The sequence below is a fragment of the Bos grunniens genome, chromosome 1, assembly GCF_055505025.1.
Source record: "Bos grunniens cultivar Pamir isolate PY7600 chromosome 1, Bosgru_T2T1.0, whole genome shotgun sequence".
Lineage (NCBI taxonomy): Eukaryota > Metazoa > Chordata > Mammalia > Artiodactyla > Bovidae > Bos > Bos grunniens.
Genome location: NC_141165.1, coordinates 119798141 through 119813407, shown reverse-complemented (window position 1 = coordinate 119813407; position 15267 = coordinate 119798141). Strand labels below are relative to the sequence as shown.

General features: G+C 36.8%; 1 non-coding gene across 1 annotated transcript; it reads right to left on the bottom strand.

The window, feature by feature from the left end:
* Positions 1-14799: 14799 nt before the first annotated feature.
* Positions 14800-14908, bottom strand: LOC147380170 (U6 spliceosomal RNA). Its single transcript, XR_015135472.1, has one exon. It is a non-coding gene; the product is annotated as a U6 spliceosomal RNA (small nuclear RNA).
* Between the last annotated feature and the right edge of the window lie 359 nt (positions 14909-15267).

Sequence of the window (15267 nt, the reverse complement as noted above, 5' to 3'; positions counted from 1 at the left end):
AAATATTGTAAATGAGCTTGTTCATGAGTCTTGTGAACAATATAGTTGAAGCATGTTAATTCAGAATGCTTTTGCATCCTGAAGGTTTTACTCCTTTCTTTTATATTTATTAGAATAGTTAATGGCCATTGCACATAAGCATCATAACTTTCAAAACCCTCATCTGTAAAAATGTATATTGAATCTAATAACTTAAAAGTGATAGTGTACACTGTATAATTACTCTATAAAATAAAAAAAAATTTTAATTAAAAATATTTTTAATAGCAAGGAACAGTGATAGTGACTGAGAAAATGGAGATATTTTTCTATTTTTGCCAACTTACAAAATGTACTAAAAATTGAATTAATGTTTCTGCCTCAATTTGACAAATTTAGTTTTACAATAGTTGATGAGCAGCAGTGCAAAAAATCTTATTAAAATTAAATTAAAAAATTAATACTAGTTTTGAGGAGATGGTGACAGTTTTAAAAAGAAGAAGAAAATATTTAAGATGGGGGGGCATAGTTTAAATTTTACAACAAAATTGAGAAGGTAAGAAGGTACAGAGTTTCCCCATATAATCCCTGCCCTGACACAGGCATATCTTACTCCATTACCAACATCACTCACCAGAATGGCAACTTTTTTTTTTTTTTTTTGCCAAGAATGAAGCTCTATTGACACATCATAATCATCCCAAGTCCATAGGTTACCCCAGTGTTAGTTCTTGGTTGTACATTCTTAGTTGTACATTCTGTTGGTTTAACCAAATGTATAATGACATCCATCCATGACTATCATATAATACAGAATAGTTTCACTGCCATAAAAATCCTCTGGGACAGGATATATATATTATATTATATCACATCATATCATATTATATTAATTATAGTATATTATATAAATTACTTTTTGAGATGTATTATATAAATTACTTTCAGCTGACCAACACTAATGACGTGAAGCAGAACTCTATGATCCTTGACCCTCATGTCCTCTGCCTGTCTTTTTTCTGTGGAAAAACTTTAGCCAAAGAATAAATTGTATCAGAGAAGTAAGAAAATGTAGAAACAAAGGAAAATAGTCAAAGGAGAGCAAACATTAATAGTTTATTAACTAAGAATCGTCAAGGATGCTCCAATACATTGGCCACCTGATATGAAGAGCCAACTCATTGGAAAAGACCCTGATGATGGAAAAGATTGAAGTCAGAAGGAGAAGGGATGAGATGAGATGGTTAGATATCATCAATGATCCAATGGACATGAATTTGAGTAAACTCAGGGAGACAGTGGAGGACAGAGGACCTGGTGCACTACAGTCTATGGGGTCACAAAGAGTCAGACACAACTTCATGACTGAAAAAGAGTCAAGGACCTTTAGTTCCTTCTCAAGGGCTATAGATAGTATTCTGAGCCATATTCTATGAACTGTCTTGTAGATACTGACACCTCTACCAGGTGGAAGAAGTTAACTACAGGATGACCAGACTACAGCCATGACATAAGCTGCCACAATTCTGAGAATTGGCCTCAAGGAAATGAGAACAAACTGACCATGGAACTGAAGATTAAATGTACCTAAAACAACCAAGATGTTGCTGGTCAGACCACCACGTGACCAATTGCAAGATGACTTTCAAAGCTGACTGTACTATTTCTGCATGTAGCCCCCTCCCTCTGTTTATAAAAGCTCTTGCCCCGTGATTGTCAGGGGGGACGTCAGTCTTTGGACAGGCATCTCCCCCATCCCCTGATTGCTGGCATCCAAAATAAAGCAAACTTTCCTTTCCAAGAACCTTGCCTCTTTATTGGCTTTTGAACAGCAAGCAGCTGGACCCTACTTTTGGCTGCACTAACGTGGGGGAAATACACTCTCATTTACAAAGCAGGATACAGGATGGAAGATTATATATTGAGTCAAAGTGACCTACATTCAAATTCTACCCAATTTCTTTTTAGAAATGGATTGTTGAAAATATTTTTTAGTTTTTCCTGAGTCCCAATTTCTCTATCAGTAAAATGAGGATGATAATATGAAATAAATATCAGGATTAAGAGATGAATGTCTAAAGTGCTTAGTATTGTCCCTGCCACCTAAATATTCAATAAACAAGTTTGGTATTATTACGTGATGTTAGAGTTTGTTTTGAGGAGAAAAGAATCATTTATTTATAAGAAAACTTCAATATCTAAGAAATTTCAGTTTGAATAAAATCCTATGTCATTAAAAATGATTTCTAAACCCTGCTTTAGAAAAATGCTGCTAATTGGGCTTCCTTGCTAGCCGAACAGGTAAAGAATCCACCTGCAATGCAGGAGACATAGCTTCGATCCCTGGGTTGGGAAGATCCCCTGGAGGAGAGCATGGCAAACCACTCCAGTATTCTGGCCTGAAAAATCCCATGGACAGAGGAGCCCGGCAGGCCACAGTCCTTGGGATTGTAAGGAGTCAAACATGGCTGAAGTACACACATACTATAGGTGAAACAAGAAACAATATATACAGGCATTATTATAACTTCAGGCAACAGGTTACTATTCAAATAAACCTTGAGAATATGAATGTGTCAGTACTTGATGGGTGATCTCACCTATTCAGAAGATCCTCCCGCCTCCATTTAGCTCCTCCCATGCTTAAAAATTTTCTGGAAACAAAACGCCAATATTCTGAAAAGCTGAGGACAGTGAGTGCCAATTACATTCCCAGCTGAGACAGAAACAATTCCACTCATCAGTAAGCAAGAAAGTGAAGCTTTCCAAGAGCTCTGTATATTAATGCTGCAGTAAATGTGGCGAGTCAGTCATGGAATATTTCAATACATCGTGCATGTCATTTGAATTTACAAGCAACCCGCTGAGAATGCAGAGACCTATTTTCCTCTGCTATGATTCCAGTGCTTTTTGAGAAACATTCCTAAATTTTACCCTTTCCCCAAAGTATTTGGTTCTGTAGTACTTTTCCGAGGTAATAGGAAGCATGCTTTCTTCCCCAAATTTAAAGGCATGTATTTCCAAAAGAGATAAACAGGTTCAATCTCTAAGTCTGCTGATTTTACATTTTAAAAACTCAATCCTGTAGTCTTCTAGAATAAATAAACACATAAAACAAAACAGAAGAAAAGACAGCCAAATACATATTTGCATCCAAAACTGAAAGACTCTAAGTAAGCAATAAAAAAAGCATTTAGGACAATTGATAAATTTATTGTTCTCATTGTAAATTAAACTGTGATCCATCAATAATCCATTATAGATTTATGCAATCTGCATAGCAGCATATTGTTCGTTAATAACGTAACACACAAAGTAGCATTTTTAGAGGAAATATTAAATGCTACTTGTTGAGTTAATAGCCTATTACAGTCAAATCCCCTTAAATTATGTACCTATTTGGTATATTAATTTTTTAATAATTTAAAATTATATAGCATATTTGTGAGCTGAAATTGAACTCTTATTGATTCTTTGTGGAAAATTAAAGTTGCAAAACAACACAGCAGAGTTTTTGTCAGGAAAGAAAATACACAAACGTATCTTTAAACTTATGCACAATTTTTGAAGAGGAGATCCATTTTGTATCTGTTTGGGCTGACTCTGTCAAAAGTGTTCAGTATTTTCCAGTAGAGGGTCTGTTGGAAGTGCACACTACTTTCATATGGAAAGCATCCCTGAGTAGAGAAATAGCAGAGTTCATTTCAGAATGTAATAGACATATAGAAAATAAAAGGAAAGAATATTCTTCAACTGAGCTTACCTTACTGACCCAAGTACAGGGGCCTGTGTTTTGCCTATAGTACATCAGCATTTATTCAAAATATTAAGTGCATTTTATTCTTTGAGAATTAACAAACCATGAAGATAAAGATTATATAGTCAAAGGAATTAAATATTCTGAATTTAAATACTGATTCACAAGGCCAGTTATGAGGCAACTTTCTCAGTCTCTATGTTTCATATTCCTTAGAGAGTAGAGATTCTCTACCCTAGAGGCTATTTGGGGCTTACATATACAATCAATACACAATTCTTATTATTGAATCTCAGTTCAATTCAGTCATTCAGTCGTATCTGACTCTTTGTGATCCCATGACTGCAGCACACCAGGCTTCCATGTCCATCATCAGTTCCTGGAGCTTACTCAAACTCATGTTCACTGAGTTGGTGATGCCATCCAGGCAACTCACCATCTGTCATCGGAAAAACCATAGCTTAGTCTAGACAGACCTTTGTTGGAAATGTCTCTGCCTTTTAATATGCTGTCTCATTTGGTCATACTTTTCTTCCCAGGAGAAAGAGTCTTTTAATTTCATGGCTGCAATCACCATCTGCAGTGATTTTGGAGCCCCAAAAAATAAAGTCAGCCACTGTTTCCCCATCTATTTGCCATGAAGTGATGCGACTGGATGTCATGATCTTAATTTTCTGAATGTTGAGTAAAGCCAATTTTTTCACTCTCCTCTTTCACTTTCATCAAGAGGCTCTTTAGTTCTTCACTTTCTGCCATAAGGGTGGTGTCTGAGGGCATATCTGAGGTTATTGTTATTTCTCCCATCAATATTGATTCCAGCTTGTGCTTCATCCTGTCTGGCATTTCGCATGATGTACTCTGCATATAAGTTAAATAATAAGCAGGGTGACAATATACAGCCTTGACGTACTCCTTTCCCAATTTGGAAACAGTCTGTTGTTCCATGTCCAGTTCTAACTGTTGCTTTTTGACCTGCATACAGATTTCTCAGTAGGCAGGTAAGGTATTCCCATCTCTTTCAGAATTCCACACAGTCAAAGGATTTGGCATAGTCAATAAAGCAGAAATAGATGTTTTTCTGGAACTCGCTTGCTTTTTTTGATGATCCAACATAAGTTGACAATTTGATCTCTGGTTCCTCTGCCTTTTCTAAATCCAGCTTGAACATCTGGAAGTTCATGGTTCACATACTGTTGAAGCCTGGCTTGGAGAATTTTGAGCATTATTTTGCTATCATGTGAAATGAGTGCAATTGTGGGGTAGTTTGAACATTCTTTGGCATTGCCTTTCTTTGGGGTTGAAATGAAAATTGACCTTTTCCAGTCCTGTGGCCACTGCTGAGTTTTCCAAATATGCTGGCATATGGAGTGCAGCACTTTCACAGCATCATCTTTTAACATTTGAAATAACTCACCTGGAATTCCATCACCTCCACTAGCTTTGTTCACAGTGATGCTTCCTAAGGCCCACTTGACTTCACATTCCAGGATGTCTAGGTGAGTGATCACATCATCGTGGTTATCTGCGTCATGAGGATCTTTTTTGTACAGTTCTTCTGTGTATTCTTGCTACCTCTTCTTAATATTTTCTGCTTTGGTTAGATCGATACCATTTCTGTCCTCTATTGTGTTTATCATTGCATGAAATAGTCCTTTGGTATCTCTAATTTTCTTGAAGAGATCTCTTTTACTGAATCTGGACCATAATAAATGATCAAATTGAATTAACTATTATCTCCCTTATGATTAGGAACAAAAACTTTAAAATATATTCTTGTTTTTTGCCTATTATTAGCTATATTCTATTCATTCCATCTGTTACTATGCTTCTAAGAAAGGTATAAACTATCATCTTTTGAAAATATTTATTAATCAATATATTAAGTAATTCACAAGCAGTTGTGGAATCTCTACTCTGTTCAAGCACTGTTAGTCACTAATGAAAGCATTACAAAATGATTTGTTCACTGTTTATGTGCATTCCATAGTACATTTAGAAAAGTTTATAGAAACATGACACAAGGTTTTCTATTATACTGTGATAAGAAAATTAGCATCTTATTTTTAATTGAAAAATGTATATATACATGTATTAATATATACATATACTTTTTCTTTTTAGTCTAGCTACAGACTAATAAATATGGGTAAGATATAGATTGGCAGTTTCTTTCTAGTAAGTAAATGCTGCCTTACATGAAAACACTACATTTAGTCTTACAGCCGTTCATCCAGTCTTACAGCCGTTCATCCAGTCTTACAGCCGTTCATCCAGTCTTACAGCTGTTCATCCATTGAACCAAATAGTTGCTGAGTCCTCTATGCTGGACTCTGAGAGACACTCTGAACCAAACACTGATAAGAAATTCTCATCCTTGCTTTCTGAGAGTGGTGGGAAAGTAGAAATGTAAACAGGATGTGAATCTATTTAAAGTTGAAAGTGTGAACAAAAAGCTGTGGAAAAAAGAGATTAAGGAAAAAGAAGAACCATTTTAGATTTTAAGTTGAAAAGCTGCCAACTTAAAATTTAATTTAAATATAAGTGCTGACAAATGGAGGTGCATGTATAAAAAGCAAAGGTAATAAATACAAAGAGTCCATGTAAGAATGTTACAATTCTTCATGAAAAGCAATATAATAGCAGTTAAGCACTGTATAAGTAATATATTACTAAATATATAAGGAATAGAAGATATATTTGAGTGAAAGTAGAATTGGATTTGCAAAGATAAAAGAAAATATGAAACAATAACTGACTTCTGTCTTGGAAAAGAATATTATGAGAAAACAGTGAGTAGAATTTTTTTCTTAACTGAAGACAGTCCAAGGAAAATCTAGTTAAAGGCTCCAGATTCAGAAGAATTCCCTCATAGCACTGGAATGTATTTCAGGAAGGTTATGAAATTGTTGTTGGTGAGTATTTGCCAGTTACAATGTAGAGACTGTTTCTTGAAAAGAGAACACAGGCATATGCATTCACATAAAACATGTTAAGTCTTGCAGTTTGAGACAACGAGCCGCGAGATGCTTCTGAGGCTGGGCACTAACACTCAAATCTTATTCTTTCCAATGGCCACATGTAACAGTATACAAGCCTAAAGAAGAACATATTCCAAGTTCGACAGTTGACATTTTGATTCACACAATAGTGAGGCCACCTTCAAATTTCTGACATAAAGAAAATTTGTGTAGGGGAAAAGCCTTGACTATTAGTCAAAAGTGATAATAAAAGTTGTTTGACAACAGATAAAAGGCAGAGACCCTGCCTATTCTGCTGATGGCAGGCCTACAAGGCCACAGTGACAGCACCTATTTCAGACTCTCAATTAAGGGTATCTCAAGTAATCTATTGTGTGTTAGCTATTGATTGAGAGATCATCACGTATTTGGAATGGTATAGTCATTTGAATGTCAGGATTCTAGTTTTATACATACCTTAAACTCGACCCAAACAGTCACTTGCGTTTGTATGTAATCTATACAACAGAGGCTGAGCTCTGAATTCTCTCTCTTGATTGAAACTCTTAGGTTGGGATTTAGACTCTCAAGAACTTGGAAGACAGTGCATGGAAGTGCTTATGGAGGCCCTTTGTGTATATTCAGGAACTGGTAAGAACTTTTTCTTTGGTTGAATGGTATACATTCTCATTTTAACAGTTTTTCCACCTGGTTAAAAGTAATAAATCTTATATTTATATGAGTTGGGTGGGATCATTTTCTTTGCTTTCTATCAACTTATACAAATAAAAGTGGAATCACATTTAAAAAGAAAAAAAAGTCAAGTATACAGACTGAAAAGTGGTCCCTCAGCAACCTGACAAATGTTAGGAAGTGAGTACTGGCTTTAAAGCCAGAAGTTGGGGAGGTCTGGCTGCTTCATATGGACCAGGCTCTAAGAACTTTTTGTTGGTTCATAAACTGGCTCTGTAAACAGAGGGCAAAAAGAGATGGGATAAAAAGGCAAGTCACTCCAGACTGGCCTCACACATGGTAAACAGAGAGGGGAAAAGTAGAAGTAGCAACCGATTTTACTTTCTTAGACTCCAAAATCACCACAGGCAGTGACTATAGCCACAAAATTAAAAGACCTTGCTCCTTGGAAGGAAAGCTATGACAAACCTACATAGCATATTAAAAAGCAGAGGCATCATTTTGCCAAGAAACGTCCATGTAGTCAAAGCTATGGTTTTCCCAGCAGTCATATGCAGATGTGAGATTTGGACCTTTGGAAGGCTAAGCAGCAAAGAGCTGATGCTTTCTAACTGTGGTGCTGGAAAAGATTCTTGAGAGTCCCTTGGGCTGCAAAAAGATCAAACCAGTCAATCCTAAAGGAAATCAACCCTGAATATTCATTGGAAGGACTGATGCAGAAGCTCCAATACTTTGACCACCTGATGGAAAGAGAAGACTCATTGAAAAAGACCCTGATGCTGGGAAAGATTAAAGGCAAAAGGAAAAAAAGGTGGCAGAGGGTGAGAGGGTCAGATAGCATCATGGATTCAACAGACATGAATTTGAGCGAATTCCGGGAGATCGTGTAGGATTGGTGTGCTGCGGTCCTTGGGGTCACAAAGAGTCAGACACGACTTAGCAACTGGACACACACACACACACACACACATAAGTTTAATAAGCAAGGGAACTTACCTACGAGGCTTGTCTTATGCAGTCACAGGACAAATAGATCACTACACCCTCCACCAGAATCTCAAGCATTTATACAGAGGACTTAACAGAGTTCAGTTATGTATACCATCCAGATGGTCTTAGTAACACCTTACTTTCTCAAAGTTATATCCTTGGAACAGCTCCCATTGTGGCAATGGGGGACAGAATATATAGCCCAAGGACAAGGGGAGGCCTAAGGAGCCAAAGATTACCCAGGTCTGGTTCACTGATGACCAGAAGTCATGTCTTCTTGCTGACCTACTCCAACAGTATATAGTAGGCAGCAAAGCATGGAGAGTGGACCTGGAGGTGGAACAGAGCACATGGAAAATAAAGTATATTCCACACTTTTTCCAGTCTTAATCCATTCTAAAGATTTGCTCAGAGGAAAAAATCCTCAGCCCAAGAGAGACACTTGGGCTCACTCAGACCATCACTGAGAGATAATCTCAACACGATTTTACTCCCCCATGAAAGCACAATTATAGCATAACCATCACCTTTATTTTTCAGATAAGCTAGCAGAGAATGATCAACTTTAAGGTATAGCTGCCACAGTGTCCAGCTGTATAATAGTCACTAGGCCTAAAAACTGATAATTAGAGCTTTCTTCTTACACAAGCCATTCCATACTCTTGCTATTCTCTTGCAACCTCTCTTACACTTCGACAGCATCTCTACTTGACACGCACTACCTGGTAGAGTGGTTCAAATATTATTATCCAACCCAAACCTTCACTCGTCCAGTCTTATTAGATGGTTACAGTTTTCCATTGATGATTATGACTGGACATGAGAATAAGACGCATTCTAGTGAAACTTTTGGATTCACTAAACTTTGCCCCAGTGACGGAGTAACAGACCAATTCTTCCTTCATATAATAATTTGGAATAAGCACTGTGACCAGTGGACTAATCTTATTCACTGTCCTATTTAGCAGCATGATAAGCCCCAAACCAATGAGTAGCTATCTAACAGCACTGTGATCATGATCCCTAGTGTACCCACAACTCCTCCAGCTACTAGTACCTCCACATCTCCAAATCCAAGGCTGCAGAAACAAGCAGAAAAGTTCAAAGAATGAGTTCTTAAATATATCAATGAGAGGGGCCTATCTTTACCTTGGTTCTTAAACTTACACATTCTAGCTGAAGAGAAATTGGAAGCATGCATTGGAATACATTGAAACTGTAGGACATAAGTGGATCTTCAATAAGCCATAACACTATCCCCTCAAACTGCTCCTGGGTGAGGAGTTCATGGGAAGACCAATTAATCCCTTGCACATGAGCTCACTGTTAAATTTCTTTCACCATAAAATGAGTTCTTTGTTTGGAAACAATGATGTGTAAGATAACAAGGCCGTAAATACAGCATTCTGTAAATCCATTAATGGATGTTCTGGCAGAAGTATTTCAGACAGGGAAGGCGAGCTCATATTTGGAATATGACTTATTCTCATAAAAACAAATTGCTACCTCATACCTGAGGGAAAGAGTCAAAGTCTTTTAGCTGTAACTCTACTAATAGATTTGGCAGGTAGTAGCCAGATCATCCTTAATGAGAAAAAAGGCAAAACACGATATTTGAGCCCGTGTCTCTTCTACCTGTCTTCTTTGTACACAGCCACTGAGGTGACAGTGAGGTATTTAAAGAATGGAGGTGCATGTGTGCTCAGTCAGGTCAGTCGTGTTTGACTCTTTGCAACCCCGTGGATGGTAGCCCACCAGGCTCCTCTGTCCTTGGGGTTTCTCCAGGCAAGAATGCTGAAATAAGTTGCCATGCCCTCCTCCAGGGATTTGCTGACATCAATAGGATGGTTCATTTTGTCCATCTGATTATTGAAAGTTGCCTCTGCAGTGATGTTTCTGCAAGGTATCTCTTTGAAACATGAATTCACTCTCTTTTTGCTCATTCTGTGATGTTCATCTTTATTTTTCCAATCCTTCTTGTCATAAATATTCTGATTTTATTTTTTATTTTTCCAACAAGACAAGTCTCAGCCACCACTCATAATTAGATCCATACCACACATAATCTTTCCACAAAAACATTATCTTATTTATATATAAATAAGATATAAATTGACATATACAAATTATATTATTTATATATAAATAGATACATTAACATAATATTTAATAATATAATTTTATTATAATTAGAATTATTATAACATTTATATTATTATAATATATGAACTGGTATGTATAAATTATATTGATATACAAATAGGTATATTATAACATAATATACTAACAATATATATAATTATTACTATAATATACCTACACTGCTTGACATTTGGTCAAGAAAACATTTATCTTTACTATTGTCTTCTATAGTCTCCCCCTTCCACACGGAACATGCTACTTTGCAAACCCATATGTAAACCAGGCCACACTTTTCCCCTTCCGTTAACTGATCCTAATAAAGTCTCCATTAGTTCCAATGTGTGGATTCAGTAAGAAATAGTGAAATTGTTAAGAGTAGGTGTTTGTGAAATTGCCATCTGTTTATGCTAATATTACTCTAGACCATTTAGAGCTTGGTGTCACATATACCATTTCCATTTTACAATGAAATGATTTTGTTAATCTCCAAAGTTATGATATTATGAATAAGATGGGCCTAGGATGTGATGAAAAGAAAAGGTATAGTGTCTGCTCTTGATGCGAGAAGCCTCATCTAGCCGCCTTATCTGCCATACAGATTCTTTTCATTATTAACTGCACTGTGTCATTAGGTACAAGCTTGCATTTCAGACTGGTCTTCTGAACGGCTTTCTCTTGCTCTAGATTCTACTCAAAATCAATGGCATTATGGATTTCCCAATGAATGAGACAGAGCTGAACAATCTAAAATTCAACAACCTCCTAAAGCTTTAAAATGCAGCTTATTTCTTCCTGAATGGTGATATGTGTATACAGATGTCATCTACCTAAGAGGAATAGCCCCACCATTCCTTAAAGAGTAGAGAAAAATCACTAATGTGCCAGTCCCTGAGGCTTCTTGGGGCTTACTGCCTATTCTCTGGTGTACATGTAGTATCTCAGTAAAGCATATGGAGAGCTTGATAATTCCTCTTTACCAAGTCAGTAAGTAAACTGTTCACATGATTAGGGATGGCTGATCAAGGTGAACATAACACATTGACTCCAATATTCCAATTTTTTTTAACTCTTTGGACTCCTTTCTCTATATAGCATACCAGGAAAGTTATGGCATATTAATCCATTAACTATAGGCCATTACTGAGTTCAAGACTTCATAAATCAGCACACCAAACTGTTGAGGTCCATCCTAGAGGCTTGAACTAATATGCTAAATCCTAAATTCTAAGTAACCTACTAGGCTTCTCTGTCCATGGGATTTTCCAGGCAAGAGTACTGGAGTGGGGTGCCATTGCCTTCTCCGTAAGCAACTGTACACACATAAAAATATTTAACTTAAAACATCTTTATATTCCACCATCCTTTTTCTCACATAATTAAGATCCTTCCCCATAAAGGATGGGAGCAGGTACCATTGTTGTTAAGTAATTAAAAGTTTTTTTTAAATTAAAATGTGGTTTCCTCAGATTGGGTGAAGGTCTGCTTTTTTCACTATGGGAACTTCAGGGGAAAATTGAGGGTGCAAGTTTCTCAGCCCTGCCAAAATCTATATCTAATATTTTACAACTTACTATAATTTGACTCCAGTCATAACAAGGTCTTTCACACTTTCAATGAATATTTATTGGCACCTTATATCTATAAATACATCATTGGATAAAACAAACAGAAATCCCTGTATTCACAATTTCATTATTCTAAGAGATGCAAACAACATGATAAGTAAACTTTATATCTGTTAGTGATTAGTTCTAAGAATAAAGCAAGGAAGGGCAGGGCCTTGATAGAACATGTTAGTGATAGAGGAGTTGCAGGTTACTTTGGCATCCAGGGTGGTGCTAAGAAAATGACATGAGAGGTATGATGTTATCTTAACTAACTATGCCTTATCTTAAATAATTATAACCACAATAATTATGTTAAAAATAAGGTAACTTATTCATATTTTAAAATAAGATCACTTTCTAAGGTACTGGGGAATAGGATTTCAACATATCAGTTTGTGGGAGTCACAATGCAAGTCATAATATTGTTTTATTGCAATGCGTTTGTGGACATCTGTGTGCATGTTAGTTGCTCAGTTGTTTTTGACTCTATGCAACCCCTGGACTATAGCCCACCAGGCTCCTCTGTCAGTGGAATTCTCCAGGCAAGAATGCTGGACTGGATTGCCATTTCCTTCTCCATTGGACATGATGTATATGTAAATATTTTACTAAGACACCAAATTATACTGGAATTTGTTATTTTCACACAGAGCAGCTGATATTCTCTAAGATTTTTCACTATTCTGCTTGTATCATTAGAGATCAACAAAGAGCCAAAAGCTTAAGCAAATATTCCAGTTATAGGATTAGAAATATATCCTTTGAGGATAATAATATTTTAAATACTGTAGCCCAGGCTTCCTTCACAGGCACTCCTTTATTATAGGTTAATAAAGTTAAATCAGAGATTATAACAAAGACAAATCAAGCCTGTGCTTGCTTCTAACATTGAAAGTTTAACGGTATACCAAAGTTTAACTCACCTCTCCATCCCTAGATTTCTCACCAGAGGTCCATTTAAATCCCACTCCATAGTGGTCACATCATTGTACAGGAGGCAGTGATGAAAATCAGCCCCAAGAAAGAGAAATGCAAGAAGGCAAAATGGCTGCTGGAGAAGGCCTTACAAATAGCTGAGAAAAGAAGAGAAATGATGGGAAAAGGAGAAAAGGAAAGATATACCCACCTGAATGCAGAGCTCCAAAGATCAGCAAGGAAAAATAAGAAAGCTTCCCAAAGTGAACAATGCAAAGAAATAGAGGAAAACAATAGAATGGGAAAGACTAGAGATCTTTTCAAGAAAATTAGAAATACAAAGGGAACATTTCATGTAAAGATGAGAATAATAAAGGACAGAAAAGGTATGGACCTAACAGAACAGAAGATATTAAGAAGAGGTGGCAAGAATACACTGAAGAACCATAAAAAGTCTTAATGACCTAGGTAACCACAATGCTGTAGTCACTCACCTAGAGCCAGACATCCTAGAATGTGAAGTCAGGTAGGCCTAAGGAAGCATTACTACTAACAAAGTTAATGGAGATGATGGAATTCCGGCTGAGCTCTTTCAAATCCTAAAAGATGATGCTGTGAAAGTGCTGCACTCAATATGCCAGCTAATTTGGAAAACTCAACAGTGGCCACAGGACTGGAAAAGTCAGTTTTCATTCCAATGTCAAAGAAAGTCAATGCCAAAGAAAGTCAATGCCAAAGAATGCTCAAACTACTGCACAATTGCACTCATCTCACATGGTAGCAAGGTAATGCTCAAAGTCTTTCAAGCTAGGCTTCAACAGTATGTGAATCAAGAAGTTCTAGAGGTACAATTTGGATTTAGAAAAAGCAAAGGAAGAAGAGATCAGATTGCCAACATCAATTGGATCACAGAAAAAGCACGGGAATGCCAGAAAAATATTGGCTTCAATGACTACGCTAAAGCATTTGCGTGGATCACAACAAACTATGGAAAATTCTTAAAGAAATGGGAATACCAGACCACCTTCCTTGCCTCCTGAGAAATCTGTATGCAGGTCAAGAGCAACAGTTAGAACTGGACATGGAACAACAGACTGGTTCCAAGTTGAAAAAGGAGTACGTCAAGGCTGGAAGCCTGCATATTGTCACCCAACTTATGTAATTTATATGCAAAGAACATTGTGCAAAATGCCAGGATGGATGAAACACAAGCTGGAGTCAAGATTTCCAGGAGAAATATCAATAACCTCAGATATGCAGATGACACCACCCTTATAGCAGAAAATGAAGAGGAACTAAAAAGCGTCTTGAAGAAAGTGAAAAAGGAGGGTGTAAAAGCTGGCAATTATGTAAAGTTTAAAAATAAAATAAAATTAGAAAAAAAAATGCTAAACAAAATCTCACAAAAAAAAAAAAAAAAAAGATCATGGCATCTGGTCCCATCGCTTCATGGCAAATAGGTGGAAAAACAATGGAAACAGTGACAGACTTTATTTTCTTGGGCTCCAAATCACTGCAGATGGTGACAGCAGCCATGAAATTAAAAGATGCTTACTCCTTGGAAGGAAAGCTATGACAAACCTAGAGAGTGTATTAAAAAGCAAAGACATCATTTTGCCGACAAAGTTCGGTACATTAAAAGCTATGGTTTTTCCAATTGTCATGTATGGATATGAGAGTTGGACCATAAAGAAGGCTAAGTGCCAAAGAATTAATGTTTTCAAACTGTAATATTGGAGAAGACTTTTTATTTATTTTTTTTTATATGGAACGCTTCACGAATTTGCGTGTCATCCTTGCGCAGGGGCCATGCTAATCTTCTCTGTATCGTTCCAATTTTTTTATTTTTTAGTATATGTGCTGCCGAAGCGAGCACTGGAGAAGACTTTTTAGAGTCCCTTGGACTGCAAGAAGATCAAACCAGTCAATCCTAAAGGAAATCAACCCTGAATATTGATTGGAAGGACTGATGATGAAGCTGAAGCCCCAGTACTTTTACCCCCTAATGCAAAGAGCCAACTCATTGGAAAAGACCCTGGTGCTGGGAAAGATTGAGAGTAGGTAGAAAAGGGGGCTACAGAGGATGAGATGGTTGGATGGCATCATTGACTTGATGGACATGTGTTTGAACAATCTCCAGGAGATGGTGAAGGACAGGGAAGCCTGATGTGCTGCAGTCCATGAGGTCACAAAGAGTTGGATACAAATGAGCAACTGAACAACAACA